Below are 13,740 nucleotides of genomic sequence, written 5' to 3' on the forward strand. Positions count from 1 at the left end.
AAATATACATTTATGATGGGACAACCAGGAAAAAAAGATGCATTATCTAAAATCATGTTTATGTAAAGTTAATGTTATAATACCTCAGATGATTATTGAATGCTGTATATTTCAAAGAGGGCTCTCTACCACCTTTGAGAGCTTGTTGATACACACATACGTTTTCTGAACCGCTTGTCCCATACGGGGTCGCGGGGAACCGGAGCCTACCCGGCAACACAGGGCGTAAGGCCGGAGGGGGAGGGGACACACCCAGGACGGGATGCCAGTCCGTCGCAAGGCACCCCAAGCGGGACTTAAACCCCAGACCCACCAGAGAGGAGGACCCGGTCCAACCCACTGCGCCACCACACCCTCTGCTTGTTGATACATTAATGTTTAAATGCATCTGTATACAGCATAAATTCAATTCTGAGTCACAAAACCACAGTCTTTAACCACTAGATTTCTTTAAGCTGGTAATAACAGAGTTTCTTTGGTATCTTGTTCATAGAATAATATTTCAAAAAGTCTGTTTATGTTTTCCTTCGTGAAGCTGTTACACAAGTTCACATCAAAATCGTTAAATTCCAAAATGCAGTGCAATGTCCCTGTTCAAGGAAAAGAAGGTTTTTATCCAGTGTCAGAGTAAGTCACCAGTGTGTACTGAAGGTGATGCTGTCAGCCAGGTATTTTATTTCCCTTTGCTTATGACAACTTATGATGATGAAGCAGGGTAACCTGAGCCAAAACACATTGTCTTTTGCAGAGATAGTTGCATTAAAAATACTAGATGGGGAACTTAATTGAAGTAATCAACAGGCAGAGACAGACAAGCAAATTCAAAGTATAGGCAGAAGACACAACAGAAAAAGAGAAACAAAAGAATTTGTTACTCTACTAAATGTTTCTTTTAAATGATTATTAGTAATGCCACAGGTAGTTTTGCATGCTTTTTTGTGCTTTATTTTATGGCAAGTGCTCTGAGACAACCTTGGGAATGTATGATTATATCTAAAAACAAGCTGAACTTAACTGAGTTTAGCAATGGAGTAATGCCATCTTGTTTGCAGAAACGCTGCAACAAACTGCAATGAAAATCTTGCAGCCAAGGAGGTCAGCAGGACACTGAGCAGGTCTTTTCTCATCCAACACAAAATTTGTAATATATTTTAATGAAAAATGCTTCCCTGCAAAATATGGAGTATACTTTACTGGAGATGACTATATATTGCTCATATATTTGAGAAAACTAAAAGACTCACGCACATAGGATGTTGACAAACAACAGAAACAACATAAAAATGAGAAAAAACTATATCACAAATACAATCACAGCTGCAAGTGAGTCATGTTAGGTTGAATTCCAATTAACAGTATGTGTCAGCTTTAAAAGGTATGCTACAATTCACACTTGGATATATATGTGTTGATAAATTAATAAAAAAAGTTTTCAGCACAATATGAGGCGTCTTAATATAGTAGTAAAGGGCCTGAATTGCAGGTACACTGGTCACAAAAATTTCTACAGTACTTTAAGTATGAAGGGGTACAACAGTCTCAAAAGCAACAGCGGTTATAAGTCGAAGCTCACCGACAGGGAAGGGCAATATCCTACTTCACACAGTGTGAGACTTGTACGAGAGCATTCCAAGAAGAACTGAAGATGTTCTGAAGGCAAAGAGTTGTCCAGCTCCTCATTATATCCTTGTTACATCCTCATTAGATCCAACTAAACTAGAGCAGAAGCAGGAAAATAACAATGAACCAACAGTTCTGAATAACAGCTGGGTGTTTTAACCAGTATTTTACCTGTTTCTCTTTATAAGTCTTATAAAACTTGCTTTTTGTAAATTAATTGTATTGGAACGACCCGTGTTACTGTTTTAGGTGGGAAACCTGTTCAATGTAAATAGTTGCATTGTGGATGACTTGTAAATAGCGTGTATAACCAGTAGGGGCAATCCTGGGGGAAATGATGGGATGACTGTCTACCAGTGGTCCAGTGGGCGCTAAGTAGGTTGGGAGGGCTGGCTGTAGGTGCAGGTCCTAGAGGAAATAGGATCCTTGGACCGAGAGCATTATTTTCTTGTGTGCCGGTGTTCAAATAAATCATTCGTAATGAACGCTACCTCTGCGTCCGTCTTCGCCCCATCCAAACCCATGGCGCTGCGTGCTGCAGTACGTTCCAGAAATGTTAACCGTATATAAATATTGTTACAGTTAACATACTTTAAATGAACTGAATTAGAATTTAAAACAATGGAAACAATGCAATTAAAGCCTTACTGCAATATTATAGGCTATTTCGTTTATTTAGAGCTATTCGCAGAGTTCTGTGCAATGAAGATGATAATTTAATGGTTAAAGGTAATTTGCTGCCAGGTCATAGGTAGACCACATTAATTGAGCAATGACATTAAACCAACCATGAACAAAGAAGGTTATTGTAGTCTGATGCCACTGAATGATATAGAATTTGTTTTGTAATACAATTCATAGTTTTTCAGTGATACAGAAAATTGTATGTTAAGCCCTGAAGGCATGAAACACTAAACTGTTTAAAAGGAACCGTAAAAACTACAGAAATAAGAATTGATTTAAAACAAAAGCATACTATAAACTGTAATCTTTCCTTTGAAATTATGTTCAGTTGCACCTTCCTTAATAATATTCACAGGAATGTTTTCAGGCTTTTGGGCTCCACACCTCAGATATTCATACGGTTAATACCATTAATCAAAACAGCTTATCAGATGCAAAGTGAGAATTTATCCTTGCTTAGTGGGGTTGGTTGTCCTCTTTAGCTTCTGTTTAAGTGTTTTTATACAGTTCACAAATAATAGCTCTCTAACGTAAAGCAAGGGAATACTTCTGATTGATCTGAACGAATGAGAGCCCTTGAAATACTTGCCATTACACTGCGTCAGTGTGCAATGCTCATATTGTCGTGGGGGTTCGGAGGAAGTCTGGTTGCCTTATTTTGTGGTCCATGATCCTTGTCAACAATCTTATTATGCGCGATTATGTGGATTCTCAAACACGGTTATTGTACGACACAGAGCTGAAAACACTGGAAGCCCTGGCTGCCATGTACAAACGAGTAAAATCTGTTTTACCGTGGAGTTCATCAACTGAACTGCATTGAAAGAAAACAAATTGGGGATTTGGCTGTGTCATTACTGAGGTTTACTAAAGATTGGGAAGAACATACTGCAGGATATCGTTCTAAGAATATATATATTTGGATGAATAAAATTGAAAAAAAAAAAAAGACATTGCAATTTTTTTCACAATTCACACCAACGACACAGGTGTCCGCTGTTCAGGACGCAGGCGGGACTGTAAATTACTAAGTTCAGAGACCATTTCTTCTCGTAGAAGAACTGATTTCTCTTCTGTTAATGACATACCTGGTGTAAAGAAAAGTAATCTCCTTTGGCCCTTTGAAACTACTTTGGAAGTTCAGTGGTGTGAAATAGGAAATTCTAGCCGAGTGGACAGGAGCGACCGTCCCCGCTGAAGGTAATAACAATGCTAAATCAAGGGAGTTCCTCCTCATGTGTGATCTAATGCATCTTTTAGCAAATAGGTGTCACCCTGCCAGTCGCGAATGAGCACCGTACTGCCCATGTGGAAAGATTCAGCCACGGTAGACACAGCGGGTCTGAGGAGTGCACTTGGGCGAACCGCTCTTCCTCCGACCCCTATGAATATACCGCTGAAGTTTCACAGCAGGAATTTTCAGTCAGCAAATAGCAAAATGTGCTTTTTTATTTGCCATTTGGGATGGCGGGGGGCATTTCGCAGCTGCTTACTTGAGGAAGAGCAGTGTGAGAGAGGCACCTCTGCTAAACTTACCAGCATGCTGTGACTGTGTCGCAGAGCAAAGGGCGGGAGACCGGTTTTGCGTCGACGGGGATCTTTTATGTTGCTCAGATTCAGAGCTTTCGCTCTTTTTCTCTCCAAACAGATTGCTTGGTCGACAAGGTTTTTCCACTACAGCAGAATAATTGTGATACTTATGTGTCGCAGCTGTCAGGTTTTTGTTTCGTTTGAGTGAGCTCTTTAAAAAATCATTAGATTGAAGAAGGACTGTTCATTTCCTTTTCTTTTTCAGACCTTCAGTTTTAATGGTGGCAGTGTGTTGCCAAATAAATGGAATGTGCATTCCATTCTATATGTGGCAAAAAATATGACATGTCCTAATTAAGAACTGTATTTTAGCTCGAATGTTGCTGCACTTTGTTTTCAGCGTTATTATTCATAGATACATTTTTTTTTTTTTTTTTTGGATCGGAAATGAAAGCACAAGAACTTGCATATGGTAGCTTTAAGAGAAACCTTGTTACACTTACTGGATCTCTGCTGGCTGCTGATTTCTCTTCTTTCTCACAGGGGGTTCTGGCCTGAACTCCTCCCTCCCATTGCTCCACAGGCGCTGTTAAGAAGACGCCAGCGTTCGTCTAACTCTCACCTCCTCCGAAGCTTTCGAAAGCCTGTCAGCCTCAAGGTTTAGTTAATCACTCAGTTTGCAAGCAAGTCCTAGAGCTCCCCAAATGCCCCTCCCGCACCCTCCGGCTCTTGAGGGGGACAGGTTCGACTGAATCCGAAAAAAGGAGCTGCTCATTAGGGTTACTGGTACTTAAGAAAGCAGTCCGTTTCAATTGAGAAGCTAATTTGTCTCACGCTTCACTGTGTGGTTTTGAAGGAAGGCCTCTTCTTGCTGATTCCAGATGCGTACCTGGAGACCAATACACAGGGTCCAGGTGCAGGCGCATCGGTGCTGCGTCCAATAAATATTTCCAGTGCTTATACAGCACGTTTTTCCCCGAGAGTGGATACCTTACATGTGGGTTATTGCTGCATATATCTCTGCGGGGAGAATGTGAAGTATAAATAAATATCACAAACAGCCTGCCTTGTTAAGCTATTCACAGTTATTTGCTGGGTAGCGGAAAAGATCGATGCAATCCTAAAAGTCTTAACAAAGCCAACTGCGACGTTAACGTCAGAACTAATGTTGTACATGCATCATCGTCCCCAATTGGGACAGACGAAACAGACGTCCCAATTTCAGTCGCTCTCATAACATTTGCTTGTATCTCCATAGTCTTCAAACACAGACACATCTGTTCATTCCACCAGATCTCCTATATTCTGCAACTTGTTACTTTTGTTTGCTTACTTTTCATGACATGACATTACATCGGAAGTTTCAGACTCATTTGGTTTTCAATCTGAATCATTCTACTGCCTTAATTTGCTGAATTAAGAGCAAAACATAGGTACAGTTTCTTGAAAATTTGTTAATATGAAGTACACCGTGTCAGGGGTGTTAAGGGGTATGATCACCAGCTTAACTCTGTTTAAAAAAAGAAAAAAGAAATCTGAACTATCAAATGCATTTTGCTACTTTACAAAGTAAGAGCTATTTGAGTACAGACCGGCACGGTCATGGCCCTTCATGAAATTAATTTAAAACTCATAGTTTGTATTTCAAATTCCTAGAACTTGAAAGTTCAGCACAGATTAATTTTCTTCAGGGTTTGTCATGCTCTACTGTCACTTGTGATATTCCAGCATTATTCCAGAACTGTTCCAGTACACAGTGAATATCAGCCATGGCTGGTCATCACCTGGTGTCACTAGACTGGCATAAAAGTACAGACTTTGTACTACAGCCTATGCTTATTAATGATGGCACACATCCATGAAAATGACCCAGAAATGGCCACATGCCCTCAAACATGTATGACAATTAAAAAGTAATAAGGAGGTCAAACTCTTCAATAAATTATAAAATACTTTTGAGAATAAGCTTGTTCTGTTTGAGGCGTACATCACTAAGTGTTGCGGTATCATTATGTTTAGCTATAGTAGAACACCTTCCAGCACAAATGCCAATCATTATCTGACTTCCCTGCTGTTTATAACGGTTGGTATAGTTACAACGGGAAAGGACAGAATTATCTCATTAAAACTGAATAATTCTTCAATATAAAACACACATGGCTATTTTCAGAAACTTGGTGTCAATTTTGTTTATACTAATGAAAATAAATGTCTTAAAACACTTAAACAGAGACAAATTTTTTTCTCTGCATATATGCACATCATAAATGAGAAGATCATTCAAAATCTAAATCATGCCTTTGCAACGCCAACAGTAAAAATAATGATATCACACTCTTCATTACAATAATCATCATCATCAACATGATCATCATCTTCACAACTGAGCACTTTCCCACCTCTTTGAGAGCACAATAGTTTATAACTGTTTGAAAAGCACAAGGATTTGTGGGGCTACAGCTGCAGCTGAGATTGCCCGGTCTTAGAAGTGCTGGTAAGTCACTCTGCATGAATGTGAGCCCCATTATTGTCTGTTGAGCTGAATGCCACACATACTTGGCCATTGCTCTTGGTGCTGAACCCTGCTCCTATCTAGTGGGTGCTATCCAAAGTTCTGAACTTCCTCTTTTGCATGGGTGCATTCCAAATTTCCGAACCCCCCCCCCCCTCCCTCTTTGCAAGGCCAGATCTCAGTGAAATTTGAACATCGTGTGTGCAGTTTGGTGAGTCAGCCTCTCACCCTCTGCCCAAACTTGTCCACTACAAGGATGTTCAGCTGTTAAGGACCCTTTAATTATTTCCTTACTTTTTCTGCTTTTCCGTAGTTTTGCATGTACATTATCAGGCGAATAAAATATTGGTTATTCATTTCTGGGCTGTTTTTGGTACGTGTTCTGATTATAAATTGATACATCCTTTTGCTGCAGTTCTAATTAAAACAAACCTTTCCAAGCACTCCATGTGGCACCACAAGCCGTAAATTATGAGCCAAGACTCCATTGTGCTTGTGCAATTGCCTGTTCAAGCCAGTTAATTGCTTGTTAGTGTTCAGCACTAAACCCTGCATTGCATGCAATGAGCATGTGTCCCCGTGCAGTCCCGTTAGAAAAGTAAAGGAAAATATCACCACTACCACACATTATGTTCTGTATATTTTGTGTGTGTGGGTGTGGGAGTGCTTGCAGCCCTATACGACAGTGTTATGAAAACAGAATATTAGCAGCATGTCTTGTTTTGAACATTTGGTATCTGGGTAGGGGAAAAAATCCAAATCTAACTGACACCACACTTCACGCCGCTTGTTTTGCGCGTTTGTGCATATGAGACGGTGCTTTGACTCATAACAATAGCATTTTTAAATGGTACTAATGGGAGTACTTGCTTTTTAGTTCTGCATTGACAAAATCACGCGCTGCTATCACGCATCAATCTGTTTATCCCGGAAACTGCGACAAGGTGACAGGCAGCCCGTTTTGACATGCATGACAACAATTCCCTCTTCTTCATTGCTTAAGAATACTGGGTCCACATTATTTCGATGCGGCCAGCGCCTTCGCTGTGTGCATTGGATGATGCCTGCTTTGGATGCACCACACCCCCTGGGCTGCCCAAGGAAGCTAAAGGCACAGGGGATCTCCTCCAGGTGTGGAGGAAATGTGTGAATCACTAATTACCACCACAACATTGCCAGTCCCCCCAGTGTGCACCGTGGCAGTCAAAATGAGCTACTAAATCATATATTGAGGTCAGCAACCTGGTCTATGTGTGAGCAATTTTTCAAACGAGCACTGCTGTTCCCAAATTGATGCCATTTCTGTCCTGTGGTAAGCAGCAGGTATTAAAAACACTGTAAAGTAGTAATGTAAAAACCCCAACCTTCTAAACTGCCTTGGAAAAAACGTGTCAGGTAAATCATATTATTATTATTATTATTATTATTATTATTATTATTATTGTTGTTGTTGTTGTTGTTGTTAAACAAGAGTTTGTTAAAACGGACATCCAATAACCTGGCATGTTTCATGTAAGAAAAATAATAATATGTTTTTGACACTTATTACATTTATTAGCTTACAATGTTAAGCTATCTACAATGATTTACCCATTTATATAGTCGGGTGATTGTTACTGGAGCAATTCATAATAAGTGCTCAGGGGTACTACTACAGCAGGTGATTCAAACCTGGAACCTATGAGTCCAATTGTACCAAAGTTTTTGACAGCATTATGTAGCTGAGGCCAGTTTTCTGAACAAACTGTAAAAATTCAGTGAATAGCGGTATGAAACATACACTGTATGCAACAAGCCTATTGAAACAGAAGGCAGCTTCAAGGGAGTTATGTCAAAATAATCCAGAGAGAAAATAACTGTAGTGAAAAGAGGTGCAGATGCACTGAGTATTAGTGTAAAAACCAGGCTGAGTCTATGTGTGAGGAGTGTCTGGGTCCAGTGCAGACATCATGTAATGCTTGACTGAGTTGTGGTCAGCACATACCGGTCAGACTTAATTCAGGAGAAGATGATGGTGCTACAGAACTATAGATATTCTACTTGGATCCTGACACTTCTAACCCCCAAAAGCCAGGTGAGATACATTTCTGTGACACTTTTTTCTAAAGCAACTTAGAACATTAAGCAACTTACAATTATTGACCCATTTATGAAGCCTGGTAATTTTACTGGAACAATTTTATGGTCAGTACCTGGCTGAAGGTTGAATTTAAACCAGTCCAAAGGCAGCAGCTCTAACCACTACACTTTATCACCTCAGAAAAAAAGGTTCCAGTCAAGAAGATGACTGTGGTCTGTTATTGGGGTATATGTTCCAAAGGTAAGGTTCTACCCCTAGGAACCAACCCTTAGGGTTAGCCTAACCCTATCAGAGAAGAGCTTACAAGGAGATGACTAAGCACCACAAGGGTAAAGAGGAGTTCTCCTGAAAGGGATCAGCCAAGAATTATATTGCTCAGATTTATGACAACTAATAGATTTGAGATTGTTTTTAAAAAATACGTAAAACTGCAGTTAGTGGCCAAGTCCAGCTGAGACTTGGAAATTTCCTATAAATCCTGTCTGTCTATTTTGATATGGTTCATTTAATTTAAAAACAATATCTATTAACCAATCAATAATAATATGTTTAAGTGATTGCAGGAACTCTATAGCTCTATGCAAGAAACTATCTGAGTCTAAAAACATATCATATCTTCATCAAGGAGATTATAATGAAACATTAGGTATTCAGTGAAGATAGAAATATGCCAAATAAAGAAAATCAGAGTGAAGCCTCGGATATCAGTGGTAAAGATGATACAGATCAGTGTTTATTGGTACCAGTATGCAAGCAAATACAATGCCAGAGTAGTGGCTGATTAAAGGCTTTATCTGGTGATGCTCATGAAGTTGGGGTGCATGAACATTTACACTGTACATGAGCTGGAGAGATCTTGGGTGAAATGGGTCCAGAAAAGGTGAGTTTTCAGACCCTTCTTGAATGAAGACAGTTTCCCCAGGTCTGAGTGAGAGGTGAAGGTCATTCCACCACAACGGAGCCAGAACCGAGAATCTCCGTGCTTTGCCTTTCGTGCGCGGGACCACCAAGCGAGCAGAAGTAGACGAGTGAAGGGGTCTGGTTGGGGTGTAGCAGTTGATCAAGTCCTGTAAATAGCTGGGAGCAGTTCTATTGATGCATTTGTACGCAATAACCAGGGTCTTGAATTTGATTCGTGCAGCTATAGGAAGCCAGTGCAGAGAAATGAGAAGAGGAGATACGTGGGAATGCTTTGGCAAGTAGTAACACTACATAGAATCCATTGTAAGTTGCTTTGGAGAAAAGAGTCTGCTAAGTGAATAAATGTAAATGTAAATGTAAGTCAAACACAACTCGTGCAGCAGCATTTTGTAAAATCTGCAGAGGTTTGATGGCAGTAGCAGGAAGGCCACACGGCAGAGAGTTGCAATAGTCCAGATGGGAAGTCACCATGGAATGGACAAGTAGTTGGGCAGAGTCATTTGTGAGGTAGGGACGGATCCTACGAATATTATGCAGGATGTATCTGCAAGACTGGGTTGTGTATTTGATGTGCTGAGAGAAAGACAGACTCGTGTTAATCGTTACTCCCAGACTCTTAGCCAAGGAGGCAGGCAAAATGAGTGAGTTGTCCAGTTTGATCGACAGATCGTGACAGGAGGACAAGCCAGCTGGAAGGTAAAGAATCTCTTTTTTGGAGAGGTTGAGTTGGAGGTGGTGATCAGACATCCATGAAGAGATGTCCGATAGGAAGGACGGACAGTACTGTGCAAAAGTCTTAGGAAGTTAGATGTTTCACAAAAACATTTGTTTCAGATGGTTATTTTATGTCTTCTGCATTAGTGTCAATGGGAATGAGCATATTTTAGATTTCCAAGCATTTCTTTTGCAAAAAGTTACAGTATTACAGTAAAGGTTTTGTATGTTGTTAAAGAAAGAAAGTACACACACACACACACACACACACACACACACACACACACACACACACACACTCCGGGTTGTGATGAACCGGAGCCTAACCCGGCAACACAGAGCAGAAAGCTGGAGGGGGAGGGGACACACCCAGGACGGGACGCCAGTCCATCGCAAGGCATCTCAAGCAGGACTCAACCCCATGACCTGTTGGAGAACGGGACCTGACCAAGCCCGCCGCGACCCTGCTTGAGACAAGCGGTTGTTGACGATGGATGACTGAGCAACCAGAGTAGAAATTATTAAGAGAGGTAAAGAGGTTAAGAGTCTCAAGCAACACAAGAACAACTAATGCAGCAAGTTTCAACTGTCCAGCCATTTGGGAATGTTTCACCTGGCTTATTGACAGTAAACACTGATACTTTAATCTAGCAGGTTCCATTATTGAGTGCCTACACTGCGATTTTAATAAAAAGCCTTACCCTAACCCTTACAGGAATCTTTCAGGAACTCTCCTCTGTCCAGCATCATCATGCTGAACAAGAATTTCCATGTTCTCTTATGTCCAGAATCCTTTCAAGATTTCTATCCCCAAGTGACAATATCACTTTATTCTTCTTTCCGCTGAATTCATTTCAGCGATTTGCAATATCCGTTGGTAGGGCCAGTTCCAAGCATTTGCTAATCCACTTGAAATATCTGTGCCTGATTGAAACTTTCCTGTGACAGACACATTTGCATATATCAAATGATTTGTTGTAATGAGCCTGTTTTACAACTGCATTAATATAACTTTCTGACAAAATGATGTCCCGATGTGTTTGGATGCATGAATTCTTTTAATTTAGTGTGCTTGCATATAAACTAGGTTCTCTTTTCTTTTCTGGCAACAACATGTAAAATGCATAAATTATCATTTATATACCTATCTCATATATTGTATAGCAAATGGAATTCATATCTCAAACGCAATATGAGGAACTTAAGACATGATCGGATAAATTGTTCCAAAAACTGTATATGTTCAGGCTTGAAGTAATGTGTGACTTAGAATATATTCCACATTAATATTGTACTTAAAGACCAATAACTAAATATGGCAAAAGGCACAGGAGTGAGCATTTAGGTAAGATGTTTTTTGCATTTTTACATAATTAATGTGTCGGCACTCACTATGGTTATTTTAGAATGGGGAATGACTCTAAGACCAGACTATGTATACATGATGGGTGAATTAAATAATACATATGAATGGATATTGGGGAGTGTGGTGGTGCAATAGGTTGGATTGGTTCCTGCTCGAGGGTTCGAGTCCCGCTTGGGGTGCCTTGCAACAGACCGGCGTCCTGTCCTGGGTGTGTCCCCTCCCCCTCCAGCCTTATGCCCTGCGACCCCATATGGGATAAGCGGTTTAGACAATGTGTGTGTGTGTGTGTGTGTGTGTGAATGGATATCAGGTAGCACTGTGTTTGAGACTGAGAATTTGTAACCTTGATATTGCTGATTTGCAGATTATAGTACCATTGAGCAGGTACTGAATCCCAACATCTTTATTAAAATATTCAGCTATATAAATTGGTAAAAAGTCACTTTGGATCAAGTCTGAGCTATGCAACTTATTAGTAATGAATTGGTTGGACAGATTTCAGATTTAGATTCTGTTCACAATGTCGTCATACACCAACATTTGACTTAGATGGGCCAAACACAAGACTAATAAGAGCAAGAACTAATAACAGCAACTGCAAATCTGATTTAGTGAGAAGAGCAGTTTAAAGAATAAAACAAAGTCGTTTACTCAGACCAATGGAAATCTTTAGGAACATTAGCAGGGTGAGATCACCGCAAAACACAGAAGATGGGCAGAACATTAAAACAGAGCTGAAATGTTGCTCAAGTCATTACTGTCAGGTACTTAAAACTGAGTAATATTCACATCCGCCCACATATTCAATTAGCGGTATCAGAGGAACAGGCAGAAATGGAGTACATGCTTGAGGTAATGAAGAGAAAGGTATTAGAGCTTGTAGAGACTGAAGCGCCCTCCTCTCCACACACACACATGGAGTGTGTCCAAAAAAGGATTAGCCGGAGTGAAGTGGCACAGCAAAACAACACTGTAATTATTACTCATCGATAACAGGGGGTACGTGCGTTGAGAGATGATCGGACTCACTGGAGGGCGAATCTGTGGCAAACAATGTGGAAAAAAGTTCAGAAGTATATAAAATAAAACACACAAGCTTGCATCAAAAGAGGAACTAAAAGACAAAATGAGATGGTTGTAACACAATACATTTGTGTACACAGCAGTTAGCGCATGAAAATGAAATGAAAAAAAAACCAAAAGTAGTGCATTTTTAACATTTTGTGAAGTTCTATCTATAGATAAAAGGCTACCCATGCAGACTTTGTACAGAAATAATATTAGCATACTGAATGCACAAGAGGGGCCTATTTTGTCCCAGCTGTTGTACACTTGAGCAACACACTAAAGCTGATTTACTCCTGCAAAACATCAAAACGGCTGCATTCATAACAGGGGTATGACCTAACCGGTTCTCTGCCACAATAGTCATCAGTATAAACGTGCTGGCATTAAGACATCTTTTTTTAATGCATTCGTAGATACTGTTTTTAAAAGCTCTTTCCTCATTTATTTTAAAAATCTTTGTTTTGGCAAGGGACAGACAGACGGCATGACAGAACAAAAGTGAGGTACCTATAAAGAGTCTGACGAAGTGAATGGTTGACATAGCAGGGACTATATTCATGTGAGCCAGCACAGTTTTGTCCATTGTAAACAGCATACGTGAATGGAGGTACTGTAACAGTATGGTACATACAACATGCACTAAAGCGCCTGTTTCATGTACGTCTGAGGATATATACATATATAATATAATATTATATATATATATATGTATATATATTATGGAAAGTACAGTAGAAAAAAGGAAATTCAAAGTCTGAGCAGAAAAATGAGAAAAAAGAAATTGAAGTTAAAAGAATAATATATATTACAGAAAAACAATGCCTGAAGCCTGGGATGAAAATTCTGTTTTGGAATTTGAAATATCATATATACAACTTGAAATTCAAAAATTAACATGAAACCCTAGTATGTATAAAATGCATTCCAGTACAGTTATTGAATCTGAACAGGTATGTATTTGTAGAAATACCATGAGATATGTATTTATTGTACACTGTAGAAGAAAAATGCTTGATTTTATATATTGTATTGTAATATTGTATTTTCCCAGTAGCTAATTAGTGGTATTGAATCCATATTGTATAGGCTAAAGTCTGAGCAAAATTTCTATTTTATTTGTTAAGTCTATTGCAATAAACTGTAATTATTCCTTGAAAAGTGTCAGGTTTAATAGTTGCATGTACTTTGCAATCACGATTTCAGAACATATTGCTATTATAAAAAAAAAATGCTGTGAATATGCTA

Source organism: Scleropages formosus, chromosome 3 (genome assembly GCF_900964775.1).
Source record: "Scleropages formosus chromosome 3, fSclFor1.1, whole genome shotgun sequence".
NCBI classification, from domain to species: Eukaryota; Metazoa; Chordata; class Actinopteri; order Osteoglossiformes; family Osteoglossidae; genus Scleropages; species Scleropages formosus.